The following is a 15662-nucleotide window of genomic DNA, read 5'->3' on the forward strand; positions in this document are numbered from 1 at the left end:
AGTAGAGTGAAGAGTTTGTACTATTTCCTACTTGCTTTTCAGCTGTTTGCTCACTAGAGAAAGTTGGACTGGGTACATTCTATAACAATTTTTTTGTACTGGGGATTGAACTATATTTTATTTTTTATTTTTAAATAGGGTCTTGTTAAATCACAATCTTGCTCTGGTTGAGCGGATCTTGTAATTTTCCTGCCTCTGCCTCACAGAGTGCTGGGATCTTAGGCATGCACCACATTGCCTGGCCAGTACCAATAACTCTTCTTTGAAATACTCCCTTTCTCTGTTTGTTTTTTTTTTTTTTTTTTTTTTATTTTTTGGTACCAGGAATCGAACTCATGACCTCACGCTTGCCAGGCAAGCGCTATGTTGCTGAGCTAAATCTGTGGTCTACTTCCTCTTCTGGGTTTGCCTGTTCTTGACATGTCATATAAATGAAATCGTATAATATTTGTTATTTTATGACTTCCTTTAGTGTAATGTCTTGAGAGTTCATCTACATTGTAGCATGTATCAGAATTTCTTTCTTTTTATGGTTGAATTTCATTCATTCTGTTGTATATGTCACATTTTGTTTACCCACTCATCTGTTGATGAATCCTTCAGTTGTTTCTTTTGGCCATTATACATAATGGCACCATGAACATGAGTGTACAAATATCTCTCTGAGAACCTGCTTGTAATTCTTTTAGATATATTTTATACTCAGAAGTAGCATTGCTAAATTATGTGGTAGCTCAATGTTTGTTTAAGGAATCACCGTATTGTTTTCCACAGTGACTGTACCATTTTCATTTCCCACCAGAAATATACAAAGGTTTCACTTTCTGTACATCCAGTTGTCACTTCTTGCTTTCTGTCTTGTTGGTACCATCTCAGTTGGTATGAGGTAGTATTTCATTGTGGTTTTGATTTACATTTTCCTAATGATTAGTGATGTTTAACAAGTGTTGTCCACTTGTATACCTTTTCTGGAAAAGAATTAGTCAAGTCTTTTAAATGAGATTGTTTTTGTTGTATTTTAGGAATTATTTATATATTCTGGGTATTAATCGCTATGTTAATGTGATCTGCAGATATTTTCTCCCATTCTATCAGTTGCCTTTTGACTCTTGATGGTGTACTTTGATGCACAAATGTTTTTACAATCGATGAAGTCTGTTTTATCCATTTGTTCCTCTTTTTCTCTCGCTTTCTCTCTCTGCTTCCTGGTCTCTCCTGAATTCATCCTCATCTAACATTTATTTTTAATACATGGAAGTTTACACATGCACATTTTCCTACTCAGCCTCCTTTTATAATTTACTTCCTGGGCAGGTTCCCAGGCTCTTGGTGTGTTAGAAGATGTGTTCTTGTGCACACAAAGAATGATAAGGAACTGCACAGGAGGTGCCCTGGGCTGGCCGCAGGGGTCCAGCAAGCTGGCTGCACTATTCTGTGGTCAACCTCTTGCAAATGGGGAGCTGCTGTCCGTCTCCATGGCCAGCTGCCACCAGCCTCATGGTGTGAATGGTTAGGAAGTGGGGACTATTGGTTGGCTGAACTCCAGAATGCAGCCTTTGCTGGCAGAGAATCAAGGTGGACGGGGGGAACACTCCATGTACAAGAGAAATAATACTTGCTCCAAAACCTGTAATACCCAAGTTTAGAAAAAAAATTTTTAAAAAAGATTTTTCAAACCAAACTCTGCTTTTATCTTTCAGTTCTGAATGGGAGGTTGTTCACCCAGCTAAGCTGGCTGCAGAAGCCAGGCCAGTTAAAACAATATGCAGGCAGCACTCCTCCAAGTAACCAGAAACTGTTGGCTCCAAGGAGCCTGAACCAAGGAACCGACCTGCTGGGAGACGTTTTCCAAGTTACTCCAAGCAACAGCCTGAATGTAAATCCTCTGCCGGGGAATGGCACTTTGGCAAATGAAGACCCTAATTAGAGATGGAAGGGTTTCTATTTTGTTTTTCTTTAATCCTTACCCTGGGGCCTTTGCAGGGACGCCATGTCTCTGCTTGTGTGCAAAGAAATTTCCAGCTTCTCTTTGTAACAAGATCCTCTTTTGGGAAAGTAGCAACAAGCCAACAATGTGGGCCCACCACAGCCAGGGGACCCTGCAACCAGCCTAATCCAAAACAAAGAGCTTGGGCTGATCCAGAGTGCCTAGGTCACCTGGATCAACGAGCCAACTGGAATTTGTTGGCTAAGTTGGAGTTTATGCAGCCCCTGCCCTGTGAGACACTTGAATCGAGGCTTAGACTGCAAATGAAGTGTCTTCATTTCCAAGGGAGAACAGAAGAGTGAGCAAAATGCAGAGCAGTCAGGGAGAACAGCGGCTCTGAGATGCCCACGCCAAAGTAGAAGTGAAGTAGTGGCTGGCAGGACCCTTTTACCTCTTCAGCTTTCCATGTGATTCTTTGGCCGTTGCATCTAGAGGGTAAAACAGAGTTAGGCTTCAAGGAATCCCAAGATACTTCTTTTTCAGCTCTATGCTTGTAGTTAGGCCACTTCATCTTGTAAGAGAAAAGTGGCCAGTCTTTGCTTCCTATCAAAATGAATGATGACCATGAAGAGCGGCCCTTCTGGATTAGTAAGCGTCCATCTTCCACTTTCATATTCTTGTTTTACTTTTCAGGGGCTTCTAGAAATTACTTAAAGCTGTTGGGAAACAGCTCTACATTCAGGTTTACAAAGAAAATTAATTGTGTAGATGCTGCACTGCTCCTTTTAAATTAATAAGCAAAGCAGTATTATCATTATGTCCTTGATTTCATTCTGCTGCTTTTTGAGTACTTAGATGGTGGAACATGGCAGCAACTTTTACTCCCAGTTGTTACCTGAAATTTTTGCCATGTTGTTCTGATTCAATTCAAAGTTGTATCAAAGGAAATGGAGCTTGGGGGTGGGGGTGGGGTCAATGTTCATTTGCATGTCAGCTTGCACTTATATGAACAGCTTGAATCATTTCTTGTTAAATTTGTGATGACAGTGACTTTGGAAGGAGGCTCAGATGTCAAAAACCAACTTCTGTCACAGATTTTTTAATTACCTGTATAGACCACAGAAGCATGAGGTATATGGAATAAATTCAATAGCAATGGATTTACAGCAGTGCTGCTTTAATATATTAGCAAGAGGAAGTGGGTGGGGTGGGCCTGAGGCCTGAGTTAGAGTAGATACTATTCTCTAACACGAGCAACCACTGGTATCACAGAGTATTGGTAGAAGCCTTTCCCAAAACCACTTAATCTTGCTAATAAAATTAAAACTGTCTCCATGCTAAGAGAAAATGGCAAAAGTTAATAATCTTAATATTGTTCCCTAACTATCTTTTCCCTGAATTTTTTTCCTTCTACTGTGGTCATTTTTATGTTGCTGGTAAAGTCACATAGCTGTCCAAAGTGTTGCTGTGACAACAGTGAGAATCTTAGCCAAAATCTTGTCCCCAGGAAGAGCTGAGATGTCAGTCTAATTATCATCATTGGTTTTCTTACTTTTATGAGTTGTGTCTCTGCCCATTTACTAATGGCATATTTAATATCACTCAGTCCTCTAAAGATACTTTTGTTAATGTCCTACGTGCTTCCTGCAGTTCCACCAATAGCAGCCACCTTCTGACCTGCTTGAGTTATAAAGCAAGCTTGGGTTTTATAGTTCCTGGTGAATATGATTGTGGGATCCCTGAGTCAAGAGCAGTTCAGCAGCTGCTACTACACAGAAGCTGGGCTCACAGACCATCTTGGAGCAACTTCTGATTGGACAGGAAACAGAGATACCTGGCTGTACCTGAAGGTATCATGGATACACTGACCTTAATTTAACTAAGTGGCTCCATTTTTAGCTCAGTGTAGAAAAACAGACTGTGTCTCTGAAATTCATACATTTACAAAGACCTCCGACAACTCAAGCAGTGTGCTAGACAATGCTCATAAAGAGTGAGGAGTCTCCATTTAAGCTGCCATGAATCAAGTGTCCACAACAAGCTTCCTCAAGGAAGATGGAGACATTCTGCATACCCCTCCACACATCAGCTCTTGCCTACCTCTATCATCTGTTCTTCAGCACATCTGCTGCTTGGGGTGTGCTGTGTTGCTTCCTGTCATTCCTGTCATTTTCAAGCCCATCGAACAGCAGTTTGCTGCCATAAAGTATTAGCATCTGCTGGGTGATAAAGGAAGGCCTTACAGAAAGTTAACTGCTTTATTTTAGGTATTTTTTAAAATATCATCTACTTAACTGTTTTGTGACAGTTGCTTTTAAATGCTTGGAAAGTTTCATAATACATGTGATATAAAAGGAAGTATATATAAAATTTTTCATTTTACTAATAATTGCCTTAAAAATAGGGGGGTACCGGTATTCAAACTCAGGACATTGCACTTGCCAGGCATATTTGGATTATTTTAAAACTTAATACAGCTTAACAAGCCCAAAGTTTACATAACTGAAATCCTGGTATTTGCTTTGGGTTCATATTCTTCCTTCTAGACTTCTTTTCCTCCTTCAGGGGCTGTAAGAAGGAAAGGAGTGTGGGATGGGGGTGTAGCTCAGTGATAGAACACTTGCCTAGTATGCACAGTGCTGGGGTTCAATCTCTAGCATCACAAAATTTAAAAAGAAAAAAAGAGAGGGAGAAAAAACTGATCAAGGCATGGTTGGTGAGGCTTGTATTTTATACCTTGAACTAAATAATGTTGCAAGAGGTTTAGTGATCGTTACTAAATGCTGTCTCTGGTACTGGTGAAGGTCATTGTCACAGTCCATGCGGAGCTGCCCAGTGCATTGACCTCATGTTCACATGAAAGTCTAGAAACCAGATGCTCAGAGTGCCCTCTTAGCCCATGACAGATCTGTTTGGGAAGTTCAAGCTGTATTTGACCACACTGAAGGAAAATGAAAGCTTAGAGATGGATTGTAATGGGTTAGAGAACTTTCTTCTTTAAAAAAAGTGAATGAGAGGGGGCTGGGGATTTAGCTCAGCGGCAAAGCGCCTGCCTGGCAAGCGCAAGGTTGTGAGTTCAGTTCCTGGTACCAGAGAAAAACCAAAAAAAAAAAGTGAATGAGAAAACAAGGTTTTGTTAGGGCAGGAGGTGGGAGCTCTAGCAAATAAAAAGTTATACTAGCACCCAGTTTCTGTTCTACTAAGTAAAGTCTTGCTAACACTGAATAATTATGGTAGGGAGATTCTGAATGAGGCCATCCTTTCACTTGTTCAGAGATGGTTAATTTAAGGACCTAGCATGACTTGAGTGGCGCTCAAAATTAGGGATTTTTGCAAATTACCTATTAGAGGCCATGGAAACAGAAGTGTATTTGTTCCTTAATATGAATGTGACCTCTTAGTATTTAAGAATGATTGCTTATTAACCAGGGAGTTTCAGACGAACTGTTTCCATATTCAAATCTTAAAAAATTGTCCCAGCCAAGGGAGATCTGGTTTATGGTGGGATGAGTTATAAGCAGAGCGGGAATGTATTTCAGGGCTTTGTGACTTCAGCTGGACACATCCACTAGCATCCAAGGGGGTACGCCCAGTGGTCCATTAAAGCCACCTCTGCAGCACATTTTCATCAAAGAGACCTGAAATAGGAAGAAAAAGTAACACTTTCTTAAAAAGGTCTGCTCCTGATATTCTAGATGAAACTGAGGTGGCATCCTTTTGCCTCCACAAATGGTCTTTGGCCAGAGCTTATAAGTGGCAGAGACAGACTTGGCCTGACTCTGGAGCCCACTTGTTCATTTCCACTCTTAAAGGTGGTATGTTTTCTAGGCAGAGGTCTGGATTTTATGGAGGCCAAAGATGTGAGGCATTGGCTAAACAGATACACTTGCACATTGTTTTAAGTATAAGTTAGTTGCCAGCCCTTCAGTTGGAAGATTTAGTATAAACATTCATATGTCTGCCTTCTCTTGAAAAATCAGAAGGTCTGGCAGCACTAGTGTCCAAGCCTTCCTGGTAAAGGAAACTCAAGCCAACTGTAAGTCCAGTCAGGCAGACATGCCCTGTCTCGTGTGGCATAGTCCCTGCCACTTTCTTCTGTCTTCCTCACACTAAAGCATCATGTCCCTTGCTATCAGTCTTATATGTGGCCCCTGAAGGCATCTGAATTTGTGATTTCTGTTGTATAGTTTTGCACATGCTGGTAGGGGAATACCATTAAGGTTGTCCTGGAAGGTTGAGTGAATCAGTTGTGAACACAGACTGATATTTTCTGACCATCAAACAATAAATGTGAAACAGGACCCAAGATGAGTTGGATTAGCACCCTTCTTTTATGCCTCTGATTTTGTCAAGCATCATAACACAGTACTACTGTAGAGTGACTATATGATGTTATCCTTGCTTACATGTTCTTGAAAGTGAAGGGAATATTATTGTTAATTATGGTGGTAGAACAAGTGTAAACTGGGGCTGTATAGGGAGTGCAAAGACAAGGACATATGGCAACCCTAGGCTTATAGGACATGTGAATAGGAAGCCAAGATCAGTGTAGTGAAAACTCTTTTTAAGATGAGGTTGCACAGAGGGTCCATTGCTGAAGAGACTGTTGTGAAAGGTAGGGCAAGGCATTGCAGAGAAGGGGTGCGTTCTTGAGCATGTGAAAGGTCTGGGAGAGGCAAGCAGCTGAGGTAAAAAGAATAAACTGAGCAACAGCTAGATATTTGTGTCTCTTTATTTGTCAGAAATAGGGGATAGTGTGCCTGGAGCATAGGTGCTTGGAGCAGACAGTGGAAGAAGAAGGAGGCCAGGTCAACTGAATGCAAACTAGGCTGAGTCTTAGCCAGGTGTGGTGATGCATACCTGTAATCTCAGCACTTGGGAGGCTGAGCCAGGAGGATCACTTCAAGTTCAAGGCTGTCCTGAACTACATAGTGAGTTCAAGGCCAGTCTGAACTACACAGCAAGACCCTGTCTCACAAAAACAAAACAAAAAGAAAGGGACCCCCTACTTTTAAAAAGGTAGAATTGAGCAGATTAGATGGGAAAGGAGAAGGGATTGTAAGAGGAGGGGAAGAGACTTGGGTTTCTAGATTTGTATAATGGTTTCTAGATTCTTAGGAAGATTTTGGGACTGTTGAATGGGAACCCTGGAATTCAGAAAAAAAATGGGTCAGAGATAAAGATGAAGGTTGTGAACTCATAAGGTCCAGAACCCAGAATCCAGAATAAGCTTGTCTAGGAAAAGAACTTAGACTATGAAGAGAAAGGTGGTCCTGCATAGGGCTTAATGGAAAATGAGTGAGTGAGAGAGACCATGTAATTTTCAGTGAAGGAAACAAATAATATGGTGGCAGAGGACATGACAGGGGAGGAGCATGACCTTATGCATTCGTTTAAGAAAGGTATATCAGTTTGCTTTTGCTATATAACAAACTGTCCCTAAAATTCAGTGCCCTAAAACCACCACTTGCTTTCACCTGCCTATGACTCTGTTGTGTAGCTGAGTAGATCTCGTCTGGGCCTGCATAGCTGATCTTCTTGGTCAGATGGTTGTTCACCTGGGGCTGAATGGTCTAGGATGGCCTCATGCACATTTGGGACCTCATCTGAGACAGCTGTGCCCTCTCAACCAGTACACCAGTCCCCTCTTTCACATGGAGGTCTCCGAGTTCCAAGTAGCAAGAGAGGGCAAGTCCAAGGCACAGGCACTTTCCATTCCCGTGTTTGCATTGCATCCTCTTAGTTAATGTTGCATTGGCCAAAGGAAGCATAGCTTTAAGGGGTACAGACATGAACATCTGTCTTGCTGGGTGAAGCTGAAAAATAGAGAGGTTATTTTCTTCTAGATCCAAGAGGTGTGAATTTCTTGTAGCACTGGGCAAGAAAATGAGGTATTTAATTCTTTGCATCAGTTATGTAACTTCCAGTTGAACTAGGAAGAACCAAAGATTTTAAGAGTAATTAAAATTCTATAGGCCTGTGTAACTGTGAACATTATTTCAGGTCTGTTCCAAGTGAAAGCAGAAGTATAAAGGTAGTGCAACAAAAAATAGCACCATTCTTACTCATGAAACCATGCTAAAATGATTACTAAAGAAACTGATAATACCCAGTTCCAAACTCAAACTCTTGCTCAAGGCACCTTGTCTGATTTGAATTAGTCAGTACCTAAGAGCCATTACTCATTTAAGACTAGATTAATGAGTAGTAATCACAGCTGCTGTTAACCCATGCCTACTGCATCCCCGAACTATGCCAAGCAACTGACACCCACAAACTGTTTGTTACCTTTGACAATACTATGAAGTAGTATCATTGCCCCAGTTCTACAGATAATGAAACAGGTTCAGATATTAAGTGACTTGCCTAATGGTATTTATTAAGTGAAAGAACCAGAAATAGAAAAGTCCCACAGGCCACTGGGCTCCTCTGACTGTGGGCAACAGTAGCAGTCATCCTTATCTTGGTGAAGTATTCTTTCATGTATACTGACCTGGGCTCTGTCTTCTTTCTAGAGGCCAGGGGCACTCCATGCTACTGGGCAGACTTGCCCATTCATCTAGATTAATTGACAGGTTTAAAATGCCAAGGTTGTTTTGGACACAAGAAGGAAATATTATCTTGCTCAGTCTGGATAATTGTTAAAACTGATTTTAGAATTTTCCTATATTGACCAGAAATAACCTCATTCACATGATAGTATTGTCATAATAGTTGTCATAATAGTTTTGCTTTTAAGCAATAGCAGTAGCCATGGGAAAAGAATAGTTGTAGGTTTCCCTCCTACCCATTTTTTTTGTTTTTAAAAAATGTTTTGAAGTATAATAGACATATGATAAACAGCATATATTTAAAGTGTACAGTTCAGTAGTTTCACCTATATACACATACACCCATAAAACCATCAAAATCAAGATGAGCATATCTGCCACTCCCCAGAAGTGCTTTTATTCTTTTGAAATCCCTTCCTCCTTCCCTGTCCTGCCTGTCATTCCCCAGCCTCTAGGCAACACTGATCTGTTTTTTCCTACTATAGATTAGTTTGCATTGTATAGAATATTACAGAATTAATTTTATAGAATATTATATGGATTGCTGTATGTCTTTATTCTGGCTTCTTTCACTCAGGTATAATTATTTTGAGATTCATCCATGTTTGTGGTATGTGTCAGCAGTTCATTCCTTTTTATAACTTTTTAAATTGTAAATAAGAAAAGAGAATGCTCGCTTTTACTCTGAACATGGGCCAGAACTATTGAAGTTACCTGCAAATTGTACATTAACCAACTAATGGCAGTGATGAGTTAATCTGTAACTTCATCTGTTAGCTGTTAACATGACCCCCAAACTTAATGTCCCCTTGACTGTCAGACCCTGATTCCAGATACACGTTCTTGTAGTTCAAAAACTGAAGTAGGACTGAGGGGCTTGGGAAAGCCCGTGTTCTGAATGTTGGTTGGTGCCTGCCCATCATCTTATCTTGATGTAGTACATCTTCAGGATGGTATGTGACCAGCAGGGGCTGGGTGCCCTGCTAAAAGTCCTGGCTGTCTAGCTTATAAATTTGAGTTATATAAATATCCCTATCCCACTAGAAGCCAACTTAGAATGTTGGGGAAATTATTATTGTTACAAAAGTTCTCACTTTAAGATTTATTAAGTGAACTCAATTGCTACATTTGAAATTGTTTTAATTTACATTCTTTTTAAGATTCTGTCACTCTTTTAAGCTATCATAAACTCATCAGCTAACAAGTCCTTTATAGTTGACCTTCTTTTAGCAAATTGTTTTTTAAAAATTTCTTAGCTAGGCTGGAGCTATAACTCAGTAGTTAGCAGCGTAGAATGCACAAGGCCCTAGGTTTGATCCCCAGCACCTTATATACATGGACCAACTCCACACAAGGAGCGTAAACATTATGTATTGCAAATGTGGTTTAAAAAGAAAAGAGGAAGGGGATCAAGAGATGGGTGGAGTGGGGAGAGAGGGAAGGAAAAAGGGGTGAGAAAAGGAATTAGAGTGTATTATTTACCAACTCCCCACAACATCATGTACTACACACATGTGCTAATAAAAAAAATCCTTAAACAGGGGCTGGGGTTGTGGCTCAGGGGTAGAAAATTTTCCTAGTATGTGCAAGACCCTAGATTCAATCCCCATCATTTCTTTTTTTTTTTTTTTTTTTTTTTTTGGTTTTTGGTTTTTCTCCGGTACCGGGAACCGAACTCACGACCTTGCGCTTGCCAGGCAGGCGCCCATCATTTCTTTTAAGTACTTTACTTCAGATCTCTTGGTATAGGAATGTTCTAGTAATGATTGCTTGAAATAACACACACAATATTTACATTTTTATTAACATACTAGTATATTTTAAAGATATTTTTGAAAAACTAGCATCAGATACTACTGAATTCTGATTTTCTCCACAAATAAAAACTTGGGCATTGCAGGACTATAAGAAGTAGAGGTGCATACCTGATAGGATGCAGTTGGCTCTGAACAGCCTCCCCGGGTGTCAGTATATTGTGATCTCAGGGAAGTTACATCCTCCTTCTGCAAATCTCAGATGTGGGAGAACATGCGCTTTCATCCCATCCCAGAACTAAGAGATATTTTCAGATGGACCATGGTTAGGCTCATTGTTGCCTGAGAGATCCCCTTTGTCCCTTTGCACAAAGACTGTAGTGACTCTTAACTGGCTTCCAGGACTTAAGAAGCAGGCATAGCTCCAGGGTTCTGCACTTGTTCCTGGGCTGGCAGAAGGAGACTGAGTCTCCTTAGGGTGCTGCCTATGTCCCAGGACAGCAGAAGCAGGCTTAGTGTCCTCAAGTGTGCCACATAAGCTCTGCAATCAGATCAGGTTGGATTGGTTATTCCATGTGGGACCATCTGGCCAAAATTCTTACCTTCAAAGGGAATAGTTTGTGGTCTTTGTGGATCTGACTCCCCACAACATATCCTAGCTATCTTTCTGAAGGGTATGTGTTTTTATTTGTTTACCCTTAAAGTGATGGCAGCTAGGCTGTCATGCCTACCTTGGGTGCCTCTTGAGCCAGTGTTGGCATAATCTGCAGTTACCTGCCCGCTTTGAAGGGTTATGTGGCTCTTACAGTTTTACCATTGTTTTCTTAACCACAACCAGACTGCCAATCTCCTGGATGGTAAAAGAAAGCATAAGCACCCTGGATCATGACCCAGCTCTTTTCCTGTTCTTTTGAGACTTTCCCAACAGGAAAGGCTCTGGGTAATTGATAGAGATTATCCCTGATTCACTTTATGTAACCTTTTTTTACTCTTTCCTTTTCCTGGGATTAAGCTCTTCCTTTGCAAGAAGTTCTTTTCTTAATGACAAAATCATTTACTTATTATTGACCAAAGGAAGTGATCCAGTCAGCTCCACCTTTCTGTGGCTCAGTCTTCATAGCCTCTTTCATTGTAATGGCTTTTAAAGGCATTAACTTATTCCCCTCTTCCATTTTCTGCACTGTTAAAGTCTGTCAACTATTCTTTAAATTGCTCTGCCTTCCTGTAACAGTAATTGCCTATATATCTGTTGGTGGAAATGAGTGTTAGCATTGAGTAGATATCTTGACATTTACTCAGGGAGGACTCTCAGGCAGTATTCCTGCACTGCTGAGATGTGTCATTGACAGGACAACCAACTGAGGTTGGATGGAGTAATCCAAACCCACAGGGACTGCTTGGATGGCATGTACTAGAAACTAAACTGTGGGCCTGCCAACTGCTACTAAGAGAACAACAGGTAGGCACTAACCTGTGGGAAGGTTTTTGTGTGGACCTTGTGAGTATACTGTGATGCAAAACCACCATGTACCCAATGACACCTTGGCATACCTCCCCCTCCATGCTACTTAGTGTAACTGCAGGGTTGGCTGTCTCCACCAGAACCTCACCAGAACCTGGCCATCAGCTCCTGGCCAGCCCTCTCTTCCTCTCCATTCTGGATGCTTGTCTTGAACCTCTTCTAGACCACACCATGCACCCATCTAAGCTCCTCTGTTTCAGAACCATGCTGAGTATTTTTCAAGGGGAGCCACAGAATTGAGCTTGAACATAGTTTCTCTAATTAGCGTAGCTCCATTTCTTTAATCCTGTAGACTGCCTGTTCTCTGCTTCACAGCCCAAAAAGGCTTCTATGGGGCCGTGAATCTAGTACTAGTGATAATTATTACTGCACCCTACATACTTGGGAGGGATGCCAGGAGCATCCTTTCCTCCAGCTAGCATCAGTTTTTGGGCTGAGCAAGGCCAGTTTGATGTTTATTTACACATTTCTCCTTCCCCTTCCATCATTGTTACTACTATTGTGATGACTATTTATTGAGGCCAGGACTGAAATGCATTTGGAAAATTATAAGAGTATAGAAATAAAACAGCCTTGCCAGGCGTAGTGGCACACACCTGTAATTCCAGCACTCAGGAGGCTGAGGCAGGAGGATTGCTGTGAGCTCAAGGCCAGCCTAGATTACATAATGAGATCTTGTCTCAAAACAAAACAAAACAAAACAAAACAAAGCAAAAATAAATGAAACAACCTTTACCTGTTGGTCTGTACACTTAAGATTATAGCACTTGTTCTTCGAATTAGATCCTAAAATACAGCCTTTCTGTTTGTGTTTTACAACCCATGATCTCAGTTACTGTAACCAGTATAGTTATACACCCCTGTCTCCATCACTAAAAGTATTCCTGGTGACAAAGAGGTGATTTTTTTGCAGAGAAGTGGATATCAGGAGGTTGACACACAAGTTCTGTGACTTAGTAACCTCAGCTGGAGTGTTTGAAGGCTTAATACAAGAAGGAATATGTTTTTAAAAAGCAAAATTAAACTTGAAAACAGTGTCCTTGAGATTCTTGTCTTTTTCTTCGTTTTGTTTGTCATCCTGTTACTGCAAAAATCCTTCTGGTGCTTGGTTTTACTGCTCTGCTCTGCTGCAGGTAGACTCCTGTGCAAGGTCCTGGGACATGTGTGGAATAAAAACTGAAAGCCTGGACCCTGGAGGCAGGCATCTGCCATGAAACCCCATTTGGAATGGTGGCCTTGGTGCGCACAGCTCTGTCCTCCCTGCATTTGCATACCTGCTGGTTCCAGTTGCTATGGCAGAAGCTGGTGACCAGGATGCTGCCTGTGTTAGGAATTGCCCCTGAGGCCTTTGTGAAAGACTTAGACTTCTGCTTTGAGGGGGATACCTTTCCCCAAGCATCGCAAAAAGCTCAGATATTTATTGCGTTGGAAGCACATTCTCTTTTAATGGGGCTTTCTTTAAGTCTGAGTTACAATAGCATAAGTAGGTGTCTTAAGAACCAGATATATGGCTGAAAAAGGAATTTGGTCATCGGAGGAGGGGAGGAACAAGAAATTGATAAATTCGGTTAAGAAGGGCATTCCCACCAGTTGTAGTGGTGCACACCTGTAATCCCAGCACTCAGGAGGCTGAGGCAGGAGGATCGCTGCAAATTCAAGCCCTAACCAGGGCTGCATACTCAGTTCAAGGTCAGCCTGGACTACATAGTGAGATCCTGTCTCAAAAGAACAACAAAAGGGCATTCCCAGCCTGCCATCTCTCCCTCTCTGATCTTAGGATTTTGGTCTTGTGGTTATCTGTCTTAATTATACCTCAAACTTGACCTGAGGAGCTTTCAAACCTATAGAGTCCAGTTGTAACTCCAGCCAGCTCCCTTCAGTTATCTCCAAGAGTATTAACAAGCTCCCTGGGTGTTCCTGTATGCCACCTGGGCCACACTCACTGAGCGCTCTGTGCCTGTCTCATGCTGTGGCATCATCTCTTGCCCTACACTGATATTTGTGCATGTGTATGAAAGGCAGCACAGTCATATCAACTTCTAGAAATCTTCAGAAGATAGCTTCATCATGACTCTTGAGTGCCTGCCTGTTTTTTTGTAGGCCCTGGACCTGCAAGAGGGATCAGAAGGTGCCTCTGCTCTGTTTCCTAGAAAGTAATCTTATATACAGACAGATAAGGAAAGGGTGCCCAAGGCAGACACACATAGAGCAGGCACTGTGTTCAAAAGAGGCGGATATATGTAGTGATCATTCCAGGGCACTTGTATGTGTCAGGTTCCTTCTTAGTCCTCCCAACAATGTAAAAGTATGTCTGTCCTCATCATGCCCACTGCACAGATGAGCAAATGAAGCAGAAGAAGGTCCGCATGTGCTCACAGTCACGGAGCTAGTAAGGCAAGCCAGGGTTCCAACCCAAGCAGGATGAGGTGGCAGCTTCCCTCCCTCCCCTTCTTCTGTGACGGCACTTCTTAAAAGAGAGGCCCTGGGTATCCAGCCTGGCCTTCTGTCCTAGACCTTCAGGCTCTTATTCCTTAAGGCTCATGGCCACGTTGGTGGGGTGTTAGCAAACTGATTACATCCAGATAAAGCTGAGGGGTGCCTTGTGTCTGCCCTTTCCTAGAGAAAAGGATTTGATTCTGTTGCCGTTACCAATGGTCTTGGTGTGGGGTTAATAATAATGAAATAGCATCATTCTTAAACTCTACTATGGTGGTAGAAAGTCTCAGATAAAGGGAGTCAACACAATAGGATACAAAGAGGACCATTTTGAAACAGATCCTCAAGAAGTATAAAAGGGGGGCTGGGGATTTAGCTCAGCGGCAAAGCGCCTGCCTGGCAAGCACAAGGTCGTGAGTTCGGTTCCCGGTACCGGAGAAAAACCAAAAAAAAAAAAAAAAAAAAAAAAAGAAGTATAAAAGGGTGAAAATTATACTGTTGGTGAGCTTGCATTGACCAAAATGGCAATGGATATAACCCCTTGAATGAAATAGCCTCTGATTAAATACACAGGAGCTTTCAAACTGCTAACCTGTACAAAAGTAGGTAAAATTTCTATCCTGTCACCTCCCAGGGAGGGCAAGATATAGTACAGTGTGATAAGCAAGTTGGGGAGGAAGGCTTCCTTGTTGACTATTTGAACAGCATGACATTTGACAAGGGAGTCCCAGTAGGTAGGAAAAGAACTATCTGGAATTTCCTTGTGGTATGGGGAAGTATGCAGTTATATAATCTGCTGATGCATTAGTTGGAGTTTCAGCATTCATGTTTATGGTAGTTGTACACCTTTCTATCTTCATTGTTTTTTGTTTTGTTTTGAGGCAGGGTCTCATTATGTAGTTCAGACCAGCCTTGAACTCACTTTGTAGCACAGGCTGGCCTCAAACTCCTGGTGATCCTTCTGCCTCAGCCTCCCAGGTGCTGGGATTACAGGTGTGTACCACCACACCCAGCTGTTCTGTCTTGATTTTAGAAACTCCTGGGACTAGGTAACTATTTCTCTGGCCTGAGATTATGAAGAGAGGTTTAGGCCAAATGTCAGCTCTGTGTTTCGTGGCTATGGACAAGTTATATAACCTTGGAGCCTCCAGCTGTAAAATGGGGACCAGTGACACCTCCCATGCAGAACTGCTGTGCAGATTCAGCTCCTTAAGAAAGCACCGAGTCCCTTGCCTTATACAATAAGTATTATCCTCTGCTTACTTTATATTAGAACTTTGTGCTTCCAACCAGTACTGCCCTGGGACAGGGCAAGGGGTGGGATATACTTTAATACTCTGAAGCTTCTGGCCACAGGGTAAAGAGTCCAAGACGAAGCCCCTTTTTATGAACCATCCCTGGGATCCTCCAGTTCCCCAAACTGTCCCTAGGCTAGCTTCCAGTTCTTGCAGCCCTCCACCCTAGGGTCATCT

General features: G+C 41.8%; 1 protein-coding gene and 1 long non-coding RNA gene across 5 annotated transcripts in view; one reads left to right on the forward strand and one right to left on the reverse strand.

The window, feature by feature from the left end:
- Positions 1-15662, forward strand: part of Znrf3 (zinc and ring finger 3) — a 222880-nt gene that overhangs the window by 184251 nt on the left and 22967 nt on the right. The window lies entirely within an intron of this gene.
- LOC106149851 lies at positions 5027-12281 on the reverse strand. The gene is made up of 3 exons (XR_001236297.1): positions 10404-12281; positions 7486-7743; positions 5027-5565 (listed from the first exon to the last, which is right to left on the reverse strand). It is a non-coding gene; the product is annotated as an uncharacterized LOC106149851 (long non-coding RNA).

Source organism: Chinchilla lanigera, unplaced genomic scaffold (genome assembly GCF_000276665.1).
Source record: "Chinchilla lanigera isolate Chin_1 unplaced genomic scaffold, ChiLan1.0 scaffold00054, whole genome shotgun sequence".
Classification (NCBI taxonomy): Eukaryota; Metazoa; Chordata; class Mammalia; order Rodentia; family Chinchillidae; genus Chinchilla; species Chinchilla lanigera.